Raw genomic sequence first — 26290 nt, forward strand, 5'->3', positions numbered from 1 at the left:
ATTTAACTATGTAATGGCTGTGTTCCTAGATATTTCCATTACTTTCGTGCCACCCTCAGACGTGTGCCACATGCTTCCCATAATTTGGAAATTAGAAATTAAACTAAAGATATTATTATGTATGGTCCCAGGCACTGGGAATTTAACACATAAGTGGTCTCTGTTAAATCTTCTGCCTTATATTCTTTGTGATTATGAGAATAGTTCCCTTTTTAGGAAAACTTTCCAGGACAATTTATTTCTCTCAAGTTAGAATTCATAGAGGTGAAGGTGATCATCCGTCAGACCTAGAATGTTGGGAAGCTCTGCCATTTTCCATCAGTTCCTAGGTTTGGTTTGAAAATCACATCTTCTTAAAGAAACAGTATTTTGGGGGGGGGGGGGGGGGGGGGGGCTTCTTGCCTGGTATTACAATAGATGCCACCAGGTGGCGCCAAGGGACTGGCTACTTAGGTCAAAAGGTTAGCATTCCTCAGTTGTGGCTCTGAAGAAGGCAGATAAACTTATTTTTATTTATTTTTTAAGTCATGTTAACATAACATACATTGATTTTTTATTTTTTCCAATCCCTACTTCCAATATGTGATAAACAATTTTGAGAGAGAGAAACTAGAAAGCTGAATATTTGATTTCCCCTACTTTGACGATTTAAAATCACTAGCTAACCTAAGTCTTCTGTGTTCCGCTGTATTCTTTTCTTCCCTGTATTGATCCTCTGCTTTTAAAACTCAGGAGCTTGCTACTGCCCTCCCATCACTCTATGGCCGCCCACTCTGCAAAAGCCATTCACCATTAAGGACAAGTTAATTAGCTTCCTCTGGACTCCTAATGACCCTCCAGTCCTTTTTATATCTTTCCGCTCCATAGCCACCCCCTTTGGTAAGTGAGAATGTGTTCTCTCTCCTGTCACTGTCTTGGCTTCCTGCTGTTCCAGCCTATTTCACTTATAATATCAGGATTTAGGGGAAAAAAAAAAAAAGAAAAAAAAAAGAGGCTACACTTCCAGGGCAGCTCACTATCCCCAGAAACTCTCTTCCATCCGGGTTCCAGGAGGTACAGTCACCTGGAAGAAAATGCAGCACCCATCTCTGAACACCCGCATTGTAACACGGAAACACAATTAGACATACACAAATGCCAGTGTTCCGGTAAAACATGAGTAGAGACACAAAAATAATGCAGGACAAGGTTTTCAGAATAAACGTGGGCTCATAAAAACAAAACATTAAAAAAGGGAAACTATAGTACAATGTAGGAAGAAAACTTATTTTTTTCTTCTAATCTCTTATTTAATCTTGGGATTTTTTTTTTTTCAAAATATACACGGGATTAACTTTAAGTATTTTTTAAAAGACAACAAAATAAATAGGATAGTACAGTTCATATATTTTAAATATGTAATAACAAAATTACTTTTCCTTAAAGATGCCTTTGCAAATGTCATCAATTTATAGAGCCAAGCACATTCTTCCCTTGCACTGTGCTCAGCTTTAGGGCTCGGCAATCATGTCCCACTGGTCTGGATGTGTGTTGACAACTCCAGGTGACTGCCTTTTCCTATGAGTTCCTTCAAATCCTGTCCCTCAACAGTGCCAGGCCCTTGCCTGTACAGTGAGGAGCTCCTTGAGGTGATGAGAACCTGAGAGTTCAATGTTTCACTCTTAAGTTTGAAAAGATGACAGGACATGAGGGAAATGTTCTGAAAATGGAATTCATAGTGAAGACATGAGTTTAAGAGAAAATACAGAAGATATGAATCTATAATGCGTTGAAAATGGGTAGGTGGAAGAAACTGCCAAAGAGAGGACAGAGCAGAAATGTGGAGAGGATGAAGGAGGAGGTTGAATCAGTAAGACAGATAATAAGACATTAAAAGTAATAAGTAAAATCAGTTATGAAAGCCAGGCTTAGCCCATTTTCAGCTTTTGAAGGTTAGATGAGCATGAGAGAGAGAGACAGACCTAGGAAGTTATACTGTGGACCTGTTATCTCTCTTTAGTCCTAAACTGTGTTTCAATGAATCAGCGGTTCCAATTCCTCCTCAGTCACTACCCAGAAAGCCTGTTAACCATATGAAGTACTCTACCCATCTGTGTAGTTTTAGGAATATGAACAAACAAACAAAAAAATGACCACATTCCCTAAATTTTATAAGTAAATGTACTAACCCTATAACTCCACTTAGGGGGTACAATTATGGTACTATAAGATTATCACTCTAAATGCAGTGCTTTCATAAATACAAGGCAATTAGGAAATTGGTGATCTAACAAGTCATAGACTGGACTAACAAGGCATGAAGGGGCATTTTTTAATGGTCATATTCTCTGCCGGGCATTGTGCTTGAAGCTTGCCTCATGTTTCATTTCTCCCTCTCTGCAGCTGACGAATGTGAGGTCAGCAGAGGTTAAGTGACTAAGGACATTCAAAACGAAATGACAGAATTACCCTAAAACCTCTTATAAGACTAATGTTGTTGTTTCTTTCCCTTCTATCCCACACTGCTTTTGCTGCCAAGCATAGACGACAGTCTTGGGTCATCCCCCCTTCCGGGTCTCACTCTATCTTCCCCTTTCAGCAGCTGAGGAGGCATTGGGCTGGATGCCCGTTCTGCATCCTGTTACCGGGTTGGAGGTGGGGGGTCTGCACCCCTCTTGCCTTTGCTGAGGCCCCCTTTCCACAATGGGGGAAGGGGAGCTCCAGGAGGAGCAAGGAGAGAGAGTCATACTGGCCACCAGGAGGCAGTTAGTACAAACACTTTTCTCTCCAACACCCTGCCCAGTCTGTTCCAGAGCAAACATGTTAAGTGTCTAATGTAGGGGTGTCGAACTCAATCAGAGAAGGGGCCAAAATCTAAAATCCAGCCTAAATCGCAGGCCGAATGGTTTACTGAACAGTCATAAACTGACAATGTCATAAACTGACAGCGGAGTGCAGTGATGACAGCGCGGTGCGGGCCACATTGCAAGGCCTGGCGGACTGGATTTGGCTCGCGGGCCTTGTGTTTGACACATGTGGTCTAATGTATCGATAACTTATTACCAGCGCACTAAGGACTTGCATCCTGTTGCCCGCCTTGCTTTCTGCATCACTTGTCCCTGTTGCCATCCCTGCAGGTCCAACCAGAACGATAGATAACACCGGGAGGCTTTAGGTCAAGAAAGGCAACTGCACCAAAACCGGTTTGGCTCAGTGGATAGAGTGTCAGCCTGTGGACTGAAAGGTCCCAGGTTCGATTCGGGTCAAGGGCATGTACTTTGGTTGTGGGCACATCCCCAGTCGGGGTTGTACAGGAGGCAGCTAATCAATGTTTCTCTCTCATCGATGTTTCTAGCTCTCTATCTCTCTCCCTTCCTCTCTGTAAAAAAAAAAAATCAATAAAATATACATTAATAAAAATAAAAAAATAAAAGAAAGAAAGGCGACCGAGAGCACTGTTTCTGACCTTCTCCCTGCCAGGGTCTTCTCAGAGTCTGGGCACGGGAAGCCCCTGTTTTCTTCATTGTTAGCATAATTTCTCCTTCCTGCTTTCAAATAACAACCATGTTTTCCTTCTCCTCTCACCATCCTTCCCATCGCCCTTTTTGGGACCACAAATATGCCTCAAACTGCAAAATCTTTTTACAATTACTGCTGTTTTTAATTTCCATGTCATCTGCTATTGACATGGTTACTGGTTTTGAGTTATTGCTTAAACAAACATCATCATCTTCCCTCTCCTTTCTTCTAGATAGAAATCCACTTAACATTATGGAAATGTTTTCATATGGTCAACATTCAAATACTAAGACAATTATTTTATGTGTAAAGCTACTCAGATTCCAATAATTTGCAATGGGACTTGAGGGTGCCTAGAAAGAACCGTGAGTAGAGGAGGAAAATAGGCAAAGCAATGTACAGAAGGAGTAGAAAAGATACCATTTGAGGTTCATACCTTCCACTCATAGCAAAAGGTCTTGGATGCTTTTCCAAACCATTTGTTAAATTTGGTTTGGGGCATCCTGATAGCCTACTCAAAAAGAGAAGCATCAGTTATGTGGCACACGTATCCAGAACATAAAACCATGTTTATTGCAAAGAACACACTGGCAAAGGAATAAAAGATTAATCCCTTTGGTCTTCACAAAGAGTATACCTTGAGTTATGTGGGAAATATTTAAGTTCATTTTTATAATAACACTAGAGGCCCCGTGCACAAAATTTGTGCACCAGAAGGGTCCCTAGGCCTGGCCGGCAATCAGGGCCAATCTGTGGGGTGACTGGCAGTGCAATTGGGGGCCCCCACTGGCACCCGCTTTGGCTGGCCTGGTGCCACCTGCTCACTAACCCCACCCCTTGCAACCACTCCTGCCATCAGTCGCCTCCCTCTGCAAGGCAACCAGCAGGGCAATCGAGGGGGAGAGAGGGGCGCTATTGGGACCTTCCTTGGCTGGCCTGGGACCTGTGGGCAGGGACCAGCTTCTGGGTTGAGCATCTGTCCTTTGGTGGTCAGTGCTTGTCCTAGCAACCAGTCATTCCACCAGTGTTTCTGCCATTTGGTCGATTTGCATATTAGGCTTTTTTTATTCTTTGTTCTTTTTTAATATATAGGATGAGGTAAGGATTTCAAGAGCATAGCCTATTTTTCTGTTAACTATCATAATGAAAATTATATTAGGTAATACATGGCAGAGGGCTAATATATACTTCTATTTATTATATCAGACCTCAACTACAGCTAAACATTTTAAAGTATAAGCACATGTATCTAAGAGGAGCCAGAGTGATAAAGAGATATACAGACTATAGACTGAAAGTGATTAGAGGCAAGAAGAAGGCTGTCCCACAAACACAAATCCTTTCCAAATCCTTCTCAAAAGTTCAGTTGTGAAGGAAACTCTGAGTGAAGAAATGCTGCAATATAGGGGGAATTGATCAATTTCTTGCAGCATTTCTTCACTCATAGTTTCCTTCACAGCTGAACTTTTGAGAAAGATTTGGAAGGATATGCAATTACCTCTGCCCAAAAGGAAAGGAGCTAAAGATAATTGGGAGCTACGCATGACCAGCATATCAATAATCTAGCGCAAGTAATAACATCAAAGTCTGACTAATGTTCAAATTAGATGGAAGGAAACGAACTATGGCAATAATGGTTGGTGGCAATGTTACAATTGCCAGGGCTGTGCAAACATGAGAAGGGATTCATTTTGGATTCCCTCTATTGGAAATACATGTACGTTGGGAGCCATGGCTGATCCAGCCCTGTGTGATTCAGTAACTCTAACCAGATCATTAGTTCTCTTCTTTGCTCTCACTGCTTTGCAGATTCAGAAGCTACCTCTAGATGTTTAGAATATTCCCGTCTATATACTGGCATTGAAAAGATGAAATTTAAGTTAAAACTAAAAGAAAAAATCTTAGGGAATGATAGGTCATAAGCAATGGTTAATGTCTCTTAATTGAACCAATTAATCTAACTTTACTAACTTTAAATTATTGGACATTTAGCCAAAGAGGAGGCAGTTTTGTTAGTGTGAACTACAAACTGGTGGAAAAAACAATGATTTATGGTCTAATACGGAAAAATTAGAAACAACCAAAATACTTAAGAATTGAGACTAGTTTAAAATTTCAAGGAATCCATGCAGTGGATTTTTATAAAACTACTCAGAACATTTGATTCCATATACTATAGCATACACATACATAGGCTCACAATCTACTATGGCAGCCTGTGTTGTGTGTTGTGATCATAGATTTCAGACTGCCTGGGGCTCAACTCTGGGCTCTGTCACCCAGGACATTCACAGGACCTTCAACATTATCTCACCTTCCTAAGCCTGATTTTATCGTCCATAAAATGGGGGTAACAAGACAATTAAGTGAAATAATGCTGAGTAAGTTTCACCAAAACATTAAAAATAATACTAACAATGGTGTTGATGATACACACATTTACATGTTGACAGGTATATAGAAAACATCCAGATGTAAATTATCTATATTATCCACAGATATCCAAGTACTGATACTAAAAGCCTGTGTATGTATATTATTTATTTCTATTTTCTATGTTTTCCAAAATGATATACATATATATTTAAAGGGAGTTAATAAAAGTAGAACATGTTTTAAATAATTCCAGTAAATTTGATTTGCAAGAATGTATTTTAAATTAAAAGACAATATGGTGACTTGCAAAGAACAGACCTACAAGAGAGAAAAACCACCTTTGCAGCTTGCACGCTTCCCTTAGGTTTGTTATAAAGCTCAGATCTCCCCCCCCCCCCCATTTCATTATAATCCTCAAAGCTCATCAGCTTTTTAGAATTACAGATATAATTACAAATGATACAAAAGATGCAAAAGCCTTTCCCTACTCTTGAGTTTTAAGTTATCATATATAATAAGCAGTCTTAGAGGAATTAGCTTTTTGAAAGTACATTTTTGTTTTCTTAATTTTAAAGAACTGTTTTCATTTAGGAGCTTCCCAGCTATAATAATGAAAAGGCAATGTTACCTTTTATTTTTAAAAAGCCCTTATATCTCTAACCAGTTTGATTCAGTGGATACAGCATTAGCCCACAGACTTCTGGATTCGATTCTGGTCATGGGCATGTACCTTGGTTGCAGGCTCAATCCCCAGTAAAGGTGTGCAGGAAGCAGCTGATCCATGCTTCTCTCTCATCGATGTTACTCTCTATCCCTCTCCCTTCCGCACTGTAAAAATCAATAAAACATTTATTTAAAAAATAAAAAGCCCTTATAACTGTTGACTTATACTTGCCATTGGCATATAGTCTATAATGTGTAATGCAGTACAATAGTTTGTATAATTTCTTTTATCTTGCATGAGATTGTAATCTCATGAGGGTTTGCGATTGTGTTAGGTCATATTAGTTTTATTTCCAAATCTAAGCAAGACTGTGCCTAGTAAGATGTTCAGTAAATACTGCATTTGCAAATCACTTTGCCTACTAGTATTTTGTAATTTGAAAACTATAATTATTAAATCTAACCTAATGTAAGTGTCCTACTCTCAAGGTTTTGTGCATGTGTTCTTTTTTTGTTGGTTTGTTTGTTTTGTGTGTGTGTGTGTGTGTGTGTTTGCTTGTTTTGTTTTTTTTGTTTTGTTTTTGTTTTTTGTATAGTTTCCTATCCCTTCCTTCATTTTCATCTCTCTCCCCCTTTCTGTTTCTTCTTTCTCAGAAAAAAAAAAAAAAAGTCTTCTTGCTCCTTTCTGGTAGTAACTTCTCTAGATACACTTTGAATTTATTTCACTATCATTTCTTCTAGGTCCTTATGTAACAATTACTTTCTCCCTTTTTCTTCCTCCTTTAACTTGAAAATGTTGGTAATACATGAGGAAGTTAATTTTGTGAGACATGACCCCCTCATTCAGCATATATCCACAATTCTTATTGCACAGATAATAGAAATTACTATCTAAAGTGGAACTATTTTGAAGACAATACATCATTTTAGGTGATAGAACAACAATTTGTTTCAGAAAATAAATTTATAAGATACTATAGTAAATAAAGGTACTAGTCAGTCTCTGACTTGATCATAGAGGTGATTTATAAGAAGAAAGGATGAGTTGAAATGACTTTGAATGAGGTATTCTGCTTTGAATAAGAAATAAACATTGCTTGGCCCACATTGCTCAGCAGTTAGAGCATCCACCTTATGAACCAGGAGGTCAAGGTTTGATTCCGGGTCAAGGCACATACTCAGGTTGTGGGCTCATCTCCAGTGTGGAGCATGCAGGAGGCAGCTAATCAACGATTCTCATCATTGGTGTTTCTATCTCTCTCTCCTTCTCCCTTCCTCTCTGAAATCAATTTAATTAATTAATTAATTTAAAAAACAAACATTTTCTGAAGTAGATAGGCTCTGTAAAGTCACCAGAAATATTAACTTGGTGACTACTGAAGAACTGCTTCTAGAGGAAATACAAGGTTAGGTTCTGCCAGCTTCGGTCACAATATTTTCATTAACTAACTAATACATAACTTTACTTTCAGTGTGTTTCTATTTAAAGACACCTTATTGAGCCTGGCCACATGGTCCAGTCATTGAGCACCGACCTATGAACCAGGAGGTCACAGTTCAATTCCCAGACAGGGCACCTGACAGGGTTGCAGGCTATTATAAACAATGAAAATGGAAGAAAAAAATGCCACCCTACAAAAATACAAAACCAGGTAGCAGTAAGTAGACTATGGAAAGGATACTTGTTTACAAATATGAAGCTTAAACAAGGAAGCAGAGCTTCCCCTGCTGGGAAAGAGTGTGTGTGACAATTCAAATGTTAACTGCTTGGTATATGTCTGTAAAATACCATGCAAGTTTCATAAACATCAATTTTGGGGTTACTAATAAATTTTAGAAAGCAGAAAATTCACAAATATTAAATGAATATCAAATGAATGTGTGTCTGCATTTTATCTATAAACATTTTTCAGTAACGTGATAGTTTATAACAGATTCTATTGTGCTAAAAAAAAACATGTTCTCGCATATGGTTGTGACTCAAATCCATGTTGAAAGATGACATTAGGTTTTATTATATTGTAATCATCATGGCAATCATACTTCCTACATAAGATCATAGAGTGCTATTAAAGTTTTATTTCTATTTCATAAAAAATAAAAATAATCACACTATTAAAAATGCTAATGCTTTTTCCTTTCTATTATATTCAGAAGAAGAAAAATTAGACATACTTCTGGTCAAGGTGGCCATAGGTAAACAAGGTACTCACCTCCTCCCACAACCACATCAAAATTACAGCTCAACTACAGAAAAACTACTCTTCAGAACTTCCTGAAATCTGGCTGAATAGAAGTTCTAAAGCTAAGGAATTAAAGAAGAAGCCACATTAGGACTAGTAAGGGGGGTGGAGACACAGACTGGACTGATCTCGTAAGTTCATGTGGTGAATAAAAATTGAGAGGAATATCCTGGCTGCAGAATCCCCTCTGAGGAGCAAAGGGTCCAAACCTCACACCAGCTCCAAGCCCAGGGTTCCAGTGCCAGGAAAAGAAGTCCCCACAACTTCTGGGCTGTAAAAAACAGTGGGCTTTGTGGCAGAGTGAGACTAAGGGCTGCTGGAGTCCCAGGCAATTCCTCTTAAAGGGCCTGCACACAGACTTATTCAACTCACACCCTCTCAGCTCCAGTTCTGGGGCAGTAGTTTGAAAAGTACTAGAGAAATACAGGAAGAAAAGGAATGTCCAACATCAGGGTGAGGGCTGAAGGGGGAGGCAGAGAAAAGTGCTGGCAGAGGACATTGCCCATTTAATGATCCTCCCCCAATAGAGCTGGCAGGGGGTACCATATCTGAGACTCGATCAACCTATTTGCCCAACCTCTGGTGATTCCATGAGGCCCCACATCATCCAACTTTCAGGCCCACTTACACTGTTTCTAGCATTTTTTTTTTCCCATACAAAAGACCTGTCTTGGATCATGCTTCAGAATTTCCTAAAATCTCTCAAACAAGCAGCAGCTGACCTCAGTGTACCCTGTATCTCTAAGTAGCCCCAGGTCTGGCACTAGCAGTAGCCAGCAGTGGTTCACACCTCGATCTTTCCTGGGCATCTCTAAGCCCAATACAAGTAGCAGCTATCAGCAGACTAATTTGTAGTTCTAGCTGGGTGGCAGAAAGCAGGTGGTGGCTGACCTTAGCCAGCACCTCCTGGGAGGTCCCAGAGCCAGCACATCTGGTGGACAGCTTCAGACCACCTAGAAGCACTACCCACAAGTGACACACTCAAGGGGCAGACTGAGCAGGCATCATAGCCCCACTGAAATAAGTTCTACAGAGCTTATCCTTCATAGTGGTTGGAGGCCAGTAGTCAGGGAGCCAAGCCAAACCTTTCAGCTGATCAGCCTTGAGGGTAAATACATGACAACAGCAATCAAGGCTCAACTACAAGAGGAATATGTACACAGCCCACACATGGGACACATGTTGAGTGCCCAGCTTGGGTGATTGAGGAGGCTGCACACTGGACCCTGCAGAACGACTGTTACATTAGGTCACCCTACGAAGCTATACCTAATACATAGGGGAAAAAAACAAAAGGAAAAACAAAAACAAAAAAAAACGGGGAAGCTTCCAAAATGAGAAGGCAAACATATCCTAAATAAAAGAACAAAACTTCAGAAAAAAAGAACTCAACAAAATGCAGCCAAGCAAACTACTAAATGCAGTTTAAAACACTGGTTATAAAGATGCTCAATTAATTTAGAACTTCAACAGCATAAAAAAGAACCAGTCAGAAATGAAGGATACACTAACTGAAGTGAAGAATAATTTTCAGAGAATCAACACTAGAGTAGATGAAGCCAAGAATCAAATCAGCACTTTGGAATATAAGGAAGTGGAAAATCTAATCAGAACAGCATAAAGAATAAAAATAAATAAAAATGAGAACAGTGTTAAGGAGCTTCTTAGACAACTTTAAGTACACAGACATTTGCTTCATGGGGGTTCCAGAAGGAGAAGAAAGAGAACAAAGAATTGAAAGCCTGTTTGAAAAAATAATGACAGAAAAATTCGCTAACTCAATGAAGAATACAGACATACAATTTCAGGAGCACAGAGAATGCCAAACAAGAAGAACCCAAAGAGGCCCACACCAAGACACATCATAATTGAAATGCCAAAGGTTAAAGACAAAGAGAGGATCTTAAAGGCGGCAAGAGAAAAGCAGTTAATTACCTATAAAGGAGCCTACGTGTAACTGCCAGTTGATTTCTCAGCAGAAACTTTGCAGGCCAGAAGGGAGTGGTAAGAAATACTCAAAGTGATGAAAAACAAAGGCCAACAATCAAGATTACTTTATCTAGCAAAGCTATCATTTAAAATGGAAGAACAAATAAAGAATTTTCCAGACTAAACACACACACACACACACACACACACACACACACACAAATTTTATATATATATATATATATATATATATATATATATATATACACACACACCATGTTTCCCCAAAAATAAGACATCCTCCAAAAATAAGATCTAGTGCACGGAAAAGATAAGACATCCCCTGAAAATAAGACCTAGGGCAACTTTGGGAGAAAAAATTAATATAAGACACTGTCTTATTTTCTGGGAAACAGGGTGTGTGTGTGTGTGTGTGTGTGTGTGTGTGTGTGTGTATGTATGTTTGTGTGTGTGTGTATTTGAGTTCATCACCACCAAACCAGTATTATATGAAACTAGAGGACTAGAGGCCTGGTGCACAAAATTTGTTCATGGAGGGAGGGTTCCCTCAACACAGCCTGCACCCTCACCCCTTACATGATGTCCAACTGCCATATTATGCCCAATCCCTGACAGTCTGACATCCCTCTCACAATCTGGGACTATTGGCTCCTGTTCACCTGCCTGCCTGATTGCCCCTAAATGCCTCTGCCTGCCAGCCTGATCACCCCTAACTGTCCTCTCCTGCAGTACTGATGAAGCCCTCAACTGCCCTCCTCTGCTGAGCAATTTGGTTCTGATTGGTTGTTTCCTATTCCAGTGTCAAAAGATTTGCCTCCTAGGCAGCCATTGGCTCCCCACAGCACCCAGGTTTGGTTGATTGGTTGATTTCAATGCCCGTCAGCAACAAATGATCCACCTCCTAGGCAGCCATTGGCTCCCCACAGCACTCAGATTTGGTTTTCTTTGGTTGGTTCCAATGCCAATCAGCATCTCCAGGCCTATTTCTGGGCCTGATCAAAGAGGCGGGGCTTAACAGCAGCCCCCACAGAGGCCAGGAGAGAAAGAAAAACCTGGCTGCTGGCTAAGACCAGAAAGAGGGAGAGAAAAAAAGAGATACATACACTGATCAACAGCTTCTACTGAGGCTGCAGATCAGACCCTGACTCATTTTCTGGGTCTCAACCACCTGGGCAGTCAGTGCTGGGTCTCCAGGCTGCAGCTGGGCAACCCAGCACTAACTTGGTCTGCATTTGGTCACAGGTTCAGCCCCTCCCCAAGCCTAATAGTGGAGGTGGGGTCAATTTGCATGTTTCTCTATTATTAAGTAAGATGTTAAAGTGTTGTCTTTAAGCAGAAGAGAAAATAAAGATAAAATATATGAATAAAATTGAAATTGATACATATATATCAACAATTCAATCTATAAAAACAAAATAAACGAACTAGCATAAAAGAAACAGATTCATAAATATGGAGAACATTTTAATGGTTGCCAAATGAGAGGCAGGTTGTAGTGATGGGTGAAAAAGGTGAAGAGATTAAGATGTTCTAATTGGTTGTTACAGTATAGTTAGGGGGATGTAAAGTACTAGTACAGCACAGGGAATATAGCCACCTATATTCTAATAACTGCATATGGTATCAGATGGGTAAGAGATTTACAGGATGGCCACTTAGTAAGTTATGGAATGTTTGGTCACTGGTGTGTACAGTTGAAACTCACATAATAATGTATCTCAACTGAAATTTAAAAATAAAGAAATTATTTTTTTTAAAGAAAGCATAATGGGCCGAAACCGGTTTGGCTCAGTGGATGGAGCGTCGGCCTGCGGACTGAAGGGTCCCAGGTTCGATTCCGGTCAGGGGCATGTACCTTGGTTGCGGGCACATCCCCAATGGGGGGTGTGCAGGAGGCAGCTGATCGATGATTCTCTCTCAATGATGTTTCTAACTCTCTGTCCCTCTCCCTTCCTCTCTGTAAAAAAAATCAATAAAATATATATTTTTTAAAGAAAGCATAATGGGTTTTCTCCCAACACAAAATATTCTGGGAATATTCAAGCAATACAATTCTAGTGTGAAATTCACATAAAGTCTTGGGTTTGTCAAATGCAAATAAAAAACAAAACTGTCCTAATGGGAAAACAGATTCACTATTATTCTTAGGGAAAGACCAGAAATGTGGTAGGGTGAAGGTAGTAGGGTGAAATACTCAAGCTTAACCACTTAGTAGCCTTGTAGGTTCCCCCCCAACCCCCTGGGGCAAGCTACTTAAACTTGCTATATACTCTCATCTTGATATTTAATATATTTATATTGTATTTGATATTTAATATATTTAGAGTTCTTAGAAAGTATCTGGCACATAGTCACAACCCAATGGACACCATACTTGTATTTTATTATAACTAGAAATATTGATAACAATCTTACATTGAGAAGTAGAATGTTACCAGCCTTTTAATAAACTCACATCAAACATTAGAAAATAGCTTTTTTAAGTTAATATATCCAAATCAATGATATTTGATTTATATGAACAAGTTTATTTGAAATTTAGCTATCTTTTGTTCCTAATTCCTCAGTTTGTTCGTTCTCCATACCCTGAGATCTCAGCGCCTTTTTCTTACTCCTCCACTCTCTTTAATTCCATTTAGTCCGTCTCTTGTGATCTGAATCGTGAAAGTTCATTTCTCTTCCTTTTAAGGAGAAGATAATCGCCTGGACCCTCAGTGATTTCTCTAAGTCAATCTCACTGGCTAGGGTGATTGACATTTTTGCCCAAGCCCCACCTCAACCTCCCTTCAGGCAGAAAAGTACATGCCCAGGGAAGAACGTGGCTTTCAAACCATGGCCCCCTTTGTGAAGAAATGTCTCAGTCAGCACTTAAGCAGCTGTCTCAGTTTCCCAACCCTTGGACAGTTGCGGAGTCCCGTGTGTGGTGAAGGTCACTGAATGCAGTACACATATGAATTTTCATTCTCTAAAGGCCCACTAACCCATGTGCCTCCCATGTCATTGCAGATAACACGGTCCTGCCAGAATGCAGCAGATGGACATGGAAATCATATACTCTGGTAACACTGACGTTATTACAGCTAAATGATTTGCATATTAATAGATGGGAGTTCTCACAAAAGCTAAAGAGAAAGGTGTGGTGTGGCTCAGTGATTAAGCAGCCAGCCATGAACCAGGAGGTCACTGGTATTTGATTCCTGGTCAGGGCACATGCCCTGGTTGTGGGCACAATCCCCAGTAGAGGGCGTGCTGGAGACAGCTGATAGATGTTTCTCTCTCATTGGTGTTTCTCTGTATATATCCCTCCCACTTCCTCTCTCTCTCTCTCTAAAAAATCAATTAGCAGATTAAAAAGAAAAATAAAGGGAAAGAAAGAGTGCTGGCTATTATTTAGGTGCAGGAGCCAGATGCAAGTAAGGTAATTATAAGCCCCTGTGCCAATCCTTGAACCTGCTGAGTCTCAGTCTCCCTCAGCTGCAGCATTTGTAAGACATCAGTGTCTGTGTGAGTTCATACCTTACTGGGACTGTCACCTGAACTGAAGGACATAATGGATATGAAAGCACTTCACAAAAATACAACAATAATCTACTACATTTATAACCCCTACCCTCTCTTCCATCCCCATCCTCATCTGGACCTCTAGGTTCCCATCATAACCGTTAACTCCAAGATTCTTTCTTCAGATGAAAATGAGCGCGACTTAACCCATAAGCAGGGATGTGGCGGCTTCCAGAAAGATTCTTAAATATGTCTTTAACATTTTACGCATTTAAATCGATGACAAATAGATTCTATTGTCCGTTTCTGCTCGCTCCCTCTGGAACAAAACCTATAAAGGGATGCTGTGCAATCGCATTGAAAGATATTAGGAAACAAAAACAGTTCGTTAGCCTCAGCTTTCTGTGATTTGTGTAATCTGTACACGGCGTTTCAATAAGCCGGTTTGTCTTCTTGTCTACATCGGCTGTGCTACAGCCATTTCAAGTTCAAAATGACTGCAAAAAAGTAATTGATCCTCTATTTCAATATCCCTGCTGTTTCACGAGCCCTCGTACAATTCCGAAGGAATCTTTCTCACTGATGCTGAAAAACGTAATAAGGTCACAGCGGGGAAGCTTTAGCTTCATTAAAGAACACTGTTATAAGAATAAAATGATCTAGGGCAAACTGTTTTTGTCCTTGTGGTACCGTTTCCGCAGACTCATATAAATCCGGGTGTTTAAAGCTACCACGCATTTGTGATCTTCTCTTTGTCGTTCACTTCACTCTGGTAGCCCCTAGTGGTAGAAGGAGATATCTCCCCGCTTTGGCGGCCCCCCACCCCCCACCCCCACCCCCAGTCTGTTGAATAAGAAAGAAATAGCCTCTTTGGAAATAAGGGCTGCACGCCTGTCAATAACTAAATTTATTTCTGCTTTTAAAATATCACAGAGAATGCTGCTGTCCAGCAAATTTAGATGCCAGGATTATTTAAAAAGTGACTGAGCAGAGAAATGAATTGAAATTTTGACCCACTCAGGCTTCCATCCATCATGGGAGCCTATAATAGGGGAAGGAGGGAGAAGGATTTAAGATAGAGAATCGGCAATTGCTCTATTAATCTGGTTTAACTGATACTAAAACCTGACAGAGCGCATTACAAGTTGCAGGCAGTAGGGCTTCTCAATTCATTATTACTTTCAAGGCTCTCCCTCCCCTCCCTTGCTTTCCTTGTGCTGTTCGCTCCTGGCAAAAGGACAGCTTTCTCCAGTTCAATTTCTCCGTTTATTTATTTTTTTTTTTGACTGCTTTTAATTAAATGTGATGGCCTGCTCCTGCACCACTGAAGTCACTGGAGTTGAAAAGCATTTGCTGTAATAATGACAGCTCCCTGATGTCTGTTCATTATTAACTGCTTTTCAAAAGTGCTGTTCTCAACTCTCATTTTATGAATATTTAAATAACTGAATTTCTATAACAAATATCTGCACAAGGGAGATAGGGATTCTATTGCCTGTCTAATAGGTTACACACAACAAACTAAGATCCCCTTATTTTTTTGGTAAAAGTTTTTATTACAATATTAATTGGATGTGTCCTTAAATCATCCTGCACATACATTCTCACACCAATGGCAACGTCTCGAAATAATAGTCAGTGACATAAGCAGAGGTTATGAGACTTCACACATATACCTCTAAACAAAGTATCTTAGAGAACAGATGAGTATTTTTTTTCATGTAGATAAATCAAACCCTGAAATTAACCTGGTGTTTGAAAAAGTATTATTGTTTGTTCTTAAGATGAAATTAAAGAGTATGCCCAAAGAGAATGTATCAATTACACAAAAATGTCATTGTCCAGTAAAAGAAATTGGCAGGGGAATGAGAATAACATTAAAAGCCTTGAGAATTTTGATTAAAAAACAAAACAAAACACTGATGATTTGGCCACCTGTATTAATCTCTTCCCTTTCCCAACACCCCAGGAAAATGACAGCAAAATAAGTTTCTAAAAAGTCAACTTCTAGAGGCTTAGAGTTAAAAGTAGAGATGCGAGGGGAAGAGGGATGACAACAAAGAGAGATGACAACAGCAGCAAAGGTGACCAGCAGCCAATGGTACACCAGGCGTTATTCTAATTCATCTAGTGTTTGTAACATCCTTCTCCTTATCTCCATTTTACAGATGAAGACGTGGAGGCACAGAACCATTAAGCACCTTGCAAATCACCCATACCCAGTAAGCGTAAAGCCATGCTTAGGGCCCAGGCAGTCTGGATTCAGAGCCCTCCTCCTAATCGTGTACTATGTCCCATGAACTACGGAGAGTGAGAGAGAGAAATGATGCGTTGCTGCACCAGAGCTGAGCAGGGACTGCCTTTGTGCCCACAGGGTGCAGTACACTTAGAAGTCAGGCAGTCACCACAGGAGCATCCAAGCAGCCCAGTACTGGGAAGAACTAAAAGCTTCAGAAGGCAGGGGGGAGGGGCAGTCCTGAATGGGGAAAGGGCCATCAGATTCCAAAGTGGCTGCTCCCTGGGCCCCCACAGCTAGCAATTCCCTCTCCCCTTCCCATCACCTCCCCGCCCCGGACACTGTATTTTACATTTTTTTTTTTTCTTTTTGTTTTTTTTTTTTTCCTCTTCATAAATTAAACCCAGTACACTTCAAACTTTGGACAAAGTTGACATACTTCATCAAGGACCATGAGACCCCCCCTCCCCCATCTTGGTTTCCAGAACACCAGCAGGCAATTACATCCCCCTGGCTCCTGTTCTACAACCCACTATAACAGGCAAACGGGGAACAAAGATCAGCCGTTTGATCAAAACTGCAACATGACTGAGACCTGTCGTAAGACCTACAATAGCAACCTAAGGTAAAATACAGAACATGAAAGAACAACAAAAACATGGGGATACACGCTATGATTGTGGGACAAAAACAGCCTGCTGTAATAATCAACAAAAATGGTACTGGAAATTAAAAGTGGGATAAATAAAATTTAAAACCAATAGAACATATTGGATAAAGTAAAGAGAGAATATACCCAGCCCCCAATATGTCCCTTTGGCATACTGATTATTTTGAATTAAAATTGCATGAGAGCCGGGACCGGTTTGGCTCAATGGATAGAGCGTCGGCTTGGGGACTGAAGGGTCCCGGGTTCAATTCCGGTCAGGGGCATGTACCTTGGTTGCGGGCATATCCCCGGTAGGGGGTGTGCAAGAGGCAGCTGATCGATGACTCTCTCTCATCGATGTTTCTGACTATCTCTCTCCCTTCCTTTCTGTATAATATCAATAAAAATATATTTTTTAAAAAAATAAATAAAATAAAATAAAATTGCATGAGAGACAGCTAGTGCAAAAACATTCTGACCACCCCACTCTCCCCTGAGAAAGTATCCTCCCGATGCCGTCATTAAACAGTAATACCTCTGACTCCAGAATAAAACATTTACAAGTTTTGTACTGGTGACGTTCTTGGGGTCCAACACAATGTGAAGTGTACAGGTCGGTGGAGGGGGACGATGACATAAAAAGCAAACTCCTTGGGCTAATATGCAAGATCACCAAAGTCAACCTCCACCCTTTACATTACGACTGCCCTTTCCTAAAACAGAATCCCTAGCTCTCCTTTTCCTTGTTTCCTCACATTTAAAGTTATTTTTCTATGCATATTTTTTCCTCCATCCACAATGTCACCCCCAACCTGCACATCATTTCTGTTTAATTGACATTAAATTCCACTTCCTTTAAGGGGCATTTTCCATTGTTTTAACACAAATGAAAAGTTGTCTGTCTTCTAGAAAACTATTGGCTCTTGATATTCCCTTATCTTCTGGCATCCAACACTAATAGTTATCTGAATATATATATATATATATATATATATATATATATATATATATATATATTAAGGCTTTTAATTTATATATATATATATATATAAATTAAAAGCCTTAATAATTTTAATTTTAAAAAAAGAACAACCCTGATTATTTGGCCACCAATATTAATCTCTTCTCTTTCACAACACCCTAGGCAAATGACAGAAAAATTATAATACACACACACATATGAGATATACATCCTATATAATAAAAAACTAATATGCAAATTAATCGAATGGTGGAAAGGCAGGTTGCTATGACATGATCTGACCACCAGGGGGCAGACACTCAATGCAGGAGCTGCCAACTGGTGGTCAGTGCAATCCCACAGAGGGAGTGCAAGGCTCACGCTGGTGAGCATAGCAGCAGTAGCTGGAGCCTTCCTGCCTCTGTGGCTGTGCTAAGGAGCAGTGAGCAGGCAGGCCGTAAGGAGTGAGGGGTCCCCATACTGCTAGAGAGATGTCCCTCTGGCAGTCTGACATCCCCTGAGAGCTCCCAGACTGCATGAGGGCACAGGACGGGATGAGGGATGCCCGCTACAAGTGCACAAATTTCATGCACTGAGCCTCTAGTATATGCATAAAATACTATGTCAGTACTCCTTAACAGTACTATTTAATACACCATCTCTCTATACAGCATATCTCCTCTTGTAGATGACAATTACTGAAAGGCAGAAATCTTTTATTATCTATATTCCTACAGGTCCAGGGATATTTCTACAGGTTTGTAGAAAAATGCTTAAAATTTTTCGAATGATTGCATCTTTTAGTTATTGAATACCATAATTTTGAAGTCAGTCTCATTTTATTTTATTTATTTACTTATTTGTTTTAACTCTGGCCTCTTTTCATGTCACTTGAATGAAATGTAAATCAAGAATAGCAACACAAACACACACACACACAAAAAAAAAAAACAAAAACAAAAAAAAAAATACACACACCAAAAAAAAAAACAGCTGGGAGTTTGGATTGGTGATGATCTAATTCTGCCAGATTTTACTACATATTATTTGGAACTCAGTGCGACCAGCATGAAATATATTTTTATTTATTCTAGGCATACTTTTTCAAGTGACTACTGAATACAGATTTGTATGAACAAATTCTCATCTTTGATAATATCCAGTACTATATTATACTTTGCAATATAACCTCATTATAGTAATTCAAGTAAATATAAATTCAATTGTTAAATTCAATTATTAAAAATTAGTTTTGTTGTGTGATACAGCTGCAGCTTAAATTCCAGGTCATGAGTGTTACTAATATTATATGGTTAGAAATAGTTTTCAGAGCAATGAATCAAGGCTATCTTAGTATTCCATCTTAATTTCCATTACACATTGAGTTTGTGAGAGGACTTCATAAAAGGAAGCTGTTTGGTATTGCCAAGATCACTGTCTTGAGTTGAATTCCCTTTGTGATCAAAGGGCAGAGGGAACACCTGGAAGACTATTGACCCATGCTGATTTGCGGGGCAAGCCCCAGGCATTAAAGTGAAAAGGAGGCGGCTTTCTCAGCAAGTACCTAAGCATATGTTACTGAAAAGCAAAAGTGTCTTCATTACAGGAACAACTGCTTCCACTTTTAGTAGAAATAGTCTCTCTCTAGAATGATGCTTACACACACATATACGCATGTGTGTGTTTTGGCAAGTTGTATCTATTATTTATGGTCAGGCACACCAATGAATACTCACAATGCAAAGTGCTTAAACATTTTCTTTTTAAAAAAATATATTTTATTGATTTTTTACAGAGAGAAAGAGAGAGGGACAGAGAGTTAGAAACATAGATGAGATATCTGTATTAGTTGACTTATAGAATGGGGATAACTTAAAATCAAGTCTGAGGTTTGAAAAGAATAGTATGCTCTGGGCTTCTTAATGCATTCATGACAGGATAGATATTTAAGCCCAACTCTCTCCACCTGCACCCATGTTGGTATGCTGACACCTCTAAACTGCCATTGTACACTTTTTTCTGTCATGCTTCTAGTTTCCACTTCATGTTAGCTCACACAGTTATAATGTACATACTGGGATGGAGAGCGCAAGGAGGTGAATTATGAAAAATATATAATATATTAAGACTAAAAGGGGCAAAAATGGACTCAGAAGCCCACAGTTGACAGGGAAGATAGATACCGAGAAATTAAGAGTCATTTCTTCTATGACTTTTAGATAAATGTACAACATATTCATGTATCACTAAAGTCAGAAAAATTTAGAATTGCAGTATTATATGGAAATGATGCATAAGTAATTTCAAAGATTTGATGAATATTTTCTTATTGCCTTCAATATTTACAAAGAGTAAGTGTACAATAAAAGATAGCACTTAGTTTATCAAATTGATTTAGCTTATTACTTATTATACTTATTATAATAAGTATAATAAGTATAATAAACTAAATAAGTATAATAATATTCAAGTTTCTTTTTTTTTTAATATATTTTTATTGATTTTTTACAGAGAGGAAGGGAGAGAGATAGAGAGCTAGAAACGTCGATGAGAGAAACACCGACCAGCTGCCTCTTGCACACCCCCTACTGGGGATGTGCCCGCAACCAATGTACATGCCCCTGACCGGAATCGAACCTGGGACCTTTCAGTCCGCAGACCGACGCTCTACCACTGAGCCAAACCGGTTTCGGCTAATATTCAAGTTTCAGCCATGAGTAGCACTTATGCTCTGACTGTCTACAAAATGAAAAGTGGAACAATGTAAGTGAGAATAATATATACATTTATCCATTTCAACAGATCAACATTGGTTATGATACATTAAAATAAAAGCCCATTTCTGTATATTTAGTCTTCAAGACTTGACTCAAATGTCATTCTTTCTTTGGGGCCTTTATACATTCACTAAACAGACATGATCTCCACTCTCCAAAACTCTCATTTTTTAAAAAAATATATTTTATTGATTTTTTTACAGAGAGGAAGAGAGAGGTATAGAGAGTTAGAAACATCGATGAGAGAGAATCATCAATCAGCTACCTCTTGCACACCCCCTACAACCAAGGTACATGCCCTTGACTGGAATTGAACCTGGGACCTTTCAGTCAGCAGGCTGACACTATCTACTGAGCCAAACCGGTTTTGGCTCTCAATCTCTCATTTACTTAAACAAAAGTTTTATATATTTTTTTTATAAATAGAAACTACATAAATATGCTTTTACTTTTACACACATACAGGGTGTTACTTCAATTCTATTTTATAACTTTACTAGAGGCCCGATGCACGAAATTTGTGCAAGAGGAGGCCTTCCTTCCCCCAGCTGCCATCACCAGCTTCCCTCTGGCTTTGGGACCTGGGCTTCTCTCTGTCCACTGACAGGGACCCAGGACCCAGGCTTCCCTTATAGCCCCAGCTTCATCAGGAAGGTTGTTGGATCTAATTAGCATATTATGCTTTTATTATTATAGATTTGTCTATCTTTTTATCTTATAAATATTAATGATTTAATGTTCACAGTTAACTTTTATTTTATTCTGATTAGAGTAAAAATATTTATTGGAAAATATCAGGGAAAAACAGTAAGTTAAAAGTAAAAATAGTAAAAACCATCATATACATCTCTTTCCTTCTAGTTTCTCTATAAACACATCAATATTGTCCTATAAAGATACTTTTCACCCTGCTATTTTAAATTAAGAAATGTGGCCCAGCCAGTGTGGCTCAGTGGTTGAGTGTCAATCTATGAAGCAGGAGGTCACTGTTCAATTCTAGTTCAGAGCTAATGCCTGCATTGCCAGCTCTATCCCCAGTCGGGGGGCTTGCAGGAGACAGTTGATCAATGATTCTCTCATCATTGATGTCTCTCTCTCTCTCTCTCTCTCTCTCTCTCTCTCTCTCTCTCTCTCTCTCTCTCTCTCTCTCTCTCTCCCCTCTCCCTCTCCCTCTCCTTCTCCCTCTCCCTCTCCCTCCCTTCCTTTCTGAAATCAATAACAATATATATTTTTAAAATGTGCTTATTTCTTTTTCCATGTCATAAATATTCTAAAGCATCTGTTTTGAGAGTTCTACAGAAATTTACTATCAATAGTAATATGTATATATACAATTAAATTAAATATTTGGGTTGAGTATCATTTTCACTGCTATTAAAACAAGCTATGAGAAACATCTTTTGCTTAAATATGTTTAGACGTCCTAATCATTGTCTCACATTAAATCACTAGATATAGAATTGCTGTGTCAAAATGAGGGATTAACAACTATATAATAAAAGTGTAATATGCAAATCAACTGAACTGCCGAACAGAACGACTGTCTGGATGACCACGCTATGACATGCACTGACACCAGACCAGCCAAGGCCGGTGGGATGCAATTAGTCAGGGGGCCCCCGCCATTGCCCCTCAATGGCTCCTCAGAGAGAGGCCCAGGCCACCAGCCTCCAGGTGATCAATTGTGGGGCTCTGTGATTGCCCCAAAGAGGGAGGCCCAGGCCAACCTCTACATGGCAATCCATCAGGGAGCTCTGAGGAACCAGGGAACTGGTGGTGTGTGGTAGTGGACACGGCAGCGCCAGGCCAAGGCGGGTGCGGGCTGGGGCCAGGGCTGTGAAGCTGTCAGCCGGGGGAAGGAAGGCCTACCCTTGCACAGATTTCATGCATCAAGCCTCTAGTATTTGATAAATAGGCTAAAACTCATTGCATGTTCCTTGTACCTTTTTATAGCACTTGCCCTATTTTTCTTGATTAGAGCTTACCTTCTTTATTAATCTTTGAAACTAGGTGAGTTACAATGACATGCATGTAGACCTATGTAAGTCTTGCAAAGTATAAAAAATGATTTTTTAAAAATTGTATCACATATCTTTCATTTCCTAAACCTATAGTGCATTACTCTCCTTAGCCCAAGAAGTTTCCTATTAATGTCCTTAGTGACACATACATTCTGACAACAGATTCCTGGAGGCACAAACTCAAGAAAAATCATAATTAGAATCTGTCAGCAAAGAATACATTTGGCCATTCTGGTTCTTATCATTTCAAAAACCATAAATCAAAGCGACTTTTGAGTTATGAAATTACGTGTCTGTTCTAATTGTGTAACTCAGTGACTGAGTTTTAGGTCCTGAAGAGCAGCAGCTCTCAGTGCCTGCTGTTAAAACAGACTATGATCCCAGCCTGTGTGGCTCAGTGGTTGAGTGTCAACCCAAAAACCAAAAGGCCAGGCATGTGCTCAAGTTTGGGGTTCGATCCTCAGTGTGTAGCATGCGAGAAGCAGCTGATCAATGTTTCTTTTTCATCGATGTTTCTCTCTCTCTATTCCCTTCCCTTACTTTCTCTCTCTCAAATCAATAAAAACGTATTTTTTAAAAAAAAGATATTTAAAAGGCTATGAAACAATTTATACTTTCAAAACGCTAATGACACTGGGTTCTCATTTTGATACCTTCCAGCCATAGCCTTCCCTCCTTACCCCCAGATAACTGTGTGCTGTTTCCACTTTCACTCTATTTGTACTTCAGACAGAGGAGGCCCCGTCACAGGTACCTGTTCTCACTTCCAAGTTAAAAGCAGAAAGCAGAGACTGTGCATTGACTTTAAAGCATCACAGCATTGAAAGAAAGCTACAATCTTTTTAAAAAATGCAGAAGCCCGGGATTTTGAAAGGGTGCAAGGCTTCATGGAGATGCTTCATGAACGCTGTGGGCAGGGGTTCTCTCAGCACCTGTTGTGTCTGGGAGACCTGGACTCACCTGGAGCTGAAGCCCATCGCTGCCCTCAATGCTGGTGCCAACATGCTGTCAGTCAGACGCCCTCAACTGGAGGACGGCAGGCCAGGGACTGCTGGCTTTTTATTCTCCCTGGAACAGAAGACAGTGTCAGGTGTGTTTTATTTTTCAAGTTCCTTCAAGCACATAATAATAAGATATTCATTATGTTATCTTTTCCTGTCACATTAGACACTCATTTATCAGAATGCTCAACACAAAGGAGAGAAGCGTAAACTCTTCACCTGTATAATTTACACCTCAATGATTAATACAGCACCTGTATAACTCAGAGACCATCTATATTTTATCTCCTCTAAAGTGTTCCTTATAAAAGGTTATTTATTATTTCAGTGAAATCCTTCTTATCCATTTGGTGTAAGTAATTGATGTGTTAATGTAAGAAGTCACTTTCTATGTATGGATCCTAGAGACTGTAAGTCTAAATATATTTTTAAACCCCAGAGAGAAGCTAATGTTGAAAATATTTCATTTTCTGAACTCTCACCATCTATTTTTTTTTTTTTTTTACCATGAAAAGGAATCTCATAGGAAGCAGGATTTAATAATGCAATGCCACTGGTTTTATGCCTGCCCTGTTTTATGTCCCACAACTCGAAAGACACACATGACGATCGCCGAGTTTCCTCAAACGCACCAGAATATTGCTGCTTTGAAACATAAGGGGAAATAGACATGTTGACCACGTGATGAAAGCGTAGGCGTGGCAGAAACTCGCCGCTGGCTGCCTGTGTGCGTGGGTTGTGTTAGGGACTCTCACTCCCCACCTTTGGAGCCACCTGACCTTCAGTGCTCTCAGCCCTGCTCCAGCCTGCTGCACAGTAGGGTGGTTTAAGCAAACACTCAAGGAATGCAGCGATACGCCAGCCTTGTCCTTTGTCCACCAGTCCCTCTTCTCCCTTTGCCTCTGTCCTTCTCCAGGTTCTGGAGTTGGACTCTGTACTGATTTTCATAGCAGGGATCCTACTAGTGGATACTAGTGGATGACATTCTTCCTGAGGCTGACTGCCTCCCTGAGTCCTCAGAACTCAGATGGGCAGGCTGATACACCTCACTGCATGAGCCACCTGCCAGGGTATGCTCTTACTTCTTGTCACACCTACTTGATATTCATCACGTGTTGATGAATCACCATCAGATACTTGGCAGCAACGCCCCTCCCCACCTCCATGAATGAGTAATGTGCTCCATGTACATCACACGTAGACCTTAACTGTGTTTTAACGCCAGTTAGGAACTATCATAATAATGTGAATCATTCAGTCTGTTTTCCTCTGTGCAATATAATGTGAAAGGCGCAATGTAGGTCCACTTGAACTCCTTTACAGAACTCAAACCTTACGAATATTTTTCTTGCCCTTGTTGGTGGCTTAGTTTGTTGGACTGTCCTCCCATACACCGAAAGGTAGCAGGTTCAGTTCCTGATCATGGCACATGCAGGATGCCACCAATTGATGTTCCTATCTCTCATCAATGTTTCTCTTTCTTTCTCTCTCTTTCTCTCTCTTTCTCCTCTCTCTCTCTCTCTCTCTCAAAACAAGCAAAAAGCCAACAATAAAGAAATATCCTTAGGTGAGGAATTAATATAAAAAAGAATACTAAAGAGTATTGTTCTTTCCTTGTAGCTCTCTTCTATCGTTCAGATCTCTCTCAAATCATTTTGGGATCCAATTTATCCCCTTCATTTCTGTGCCACATGCGGCTTTCATCCACTCTCCCTCAGATAATAACAATGATGATTTCTTAAATGCTGATCCAGTGCCAACTCAAGTCAGATAGTGCTTTCAAACAAAGATACATCGAAAAGAGTTTAATAAAGAAGCTATTTACAAAATGGCGGGGTGCAGGTAGGGAAATCACAAGGGAAGGTCCAGTGGAGACATTGTCACCCTATGCCTGTAAGGACAAGGACAGGAAGCAGAGGTGCCTTCAGGACTCAGACAGGGTGAGAGGGCTTCCTAGAGGTTAGCAGTGGCCGGAGCTTGGAGTCCCAGGCAGCACAGATGACAGGATAGAAGGGAGCCCAGGACCTAACACTCGAATCTCCTCCTTTTCCTCTGGTTTTCTGCCTACACTCCCTCTGGGACAAGCCACACTGGAATCCCAAGTGCAGGGAAGACTGTTGATGAGCTATTATACATCAGGCTCATGGCCACTGTTAGAGATTAGGATGGAGAAAGGTAAAATATGAATCTGAAAGGAGCACACAGATGTAGCAAACACTCTCCTTCATACTTTGGAGGACAGGGTTGGAAATCAGATGTTAATCTGAGTCTTAGCTCTGCCTACATGTGTCACTTGAGACCAGTGGTCGGCAAACTGCGGCTCGAGAGCCACGTGCAGCTCAGGAGTTGCGGTTTGCCGCTCTGTAGACTAATGAATTTGCGGACCACTGCTCTGGACAAATCAATTAACTTTT

General features: G+C 40.0%; 1 protein-coding gene and 1 long non-coding RNA gene across 2 annotated transcripts in view; one reads left to right on the forward strand and one right to left on the reverse strand.

The window, feature by feature from the left end:
- Positions 1–26290, reverse strand: part of PTPRD (protein tyrosine phosphatase receptor type D) — a 1977099-nt gene that overhangs the window by 1376215 nt on the left and 574594 nt on the right. Inside the window, exon 4 of the mRNA XM_084898455.1 lies at positions 23836–23943. The gene's annotated coding sequence lies outside the window, so the exon portion shown is untranslated. The remainder of the gene's footprint in view (positions 1–23835; positions 23944–26290) is intronic.
- The window catches only part of LOC311629901, a 1265484-nt gene that overhangs the window by 815304 nt on the left and 423890 nt on the right, over positions 1–26290 (forward strand). The window lies entirely within an intron of this gene.

The sequence above is a fragment of the Pipistrellus hanaki genome (genome assembly GCF_964339955.1).
Source record: "Pipistrellus hanaki genome assembly, chromosome: 11".
In the NCBI taxonomy this organism is placed as follows: domain Eukaryota; kingdom Metazoa; phylum Chordata; class Mammalia; order Chiroptera; family Vespertilionidae; genus Pipistrellus; species Pipistrellus hanaki.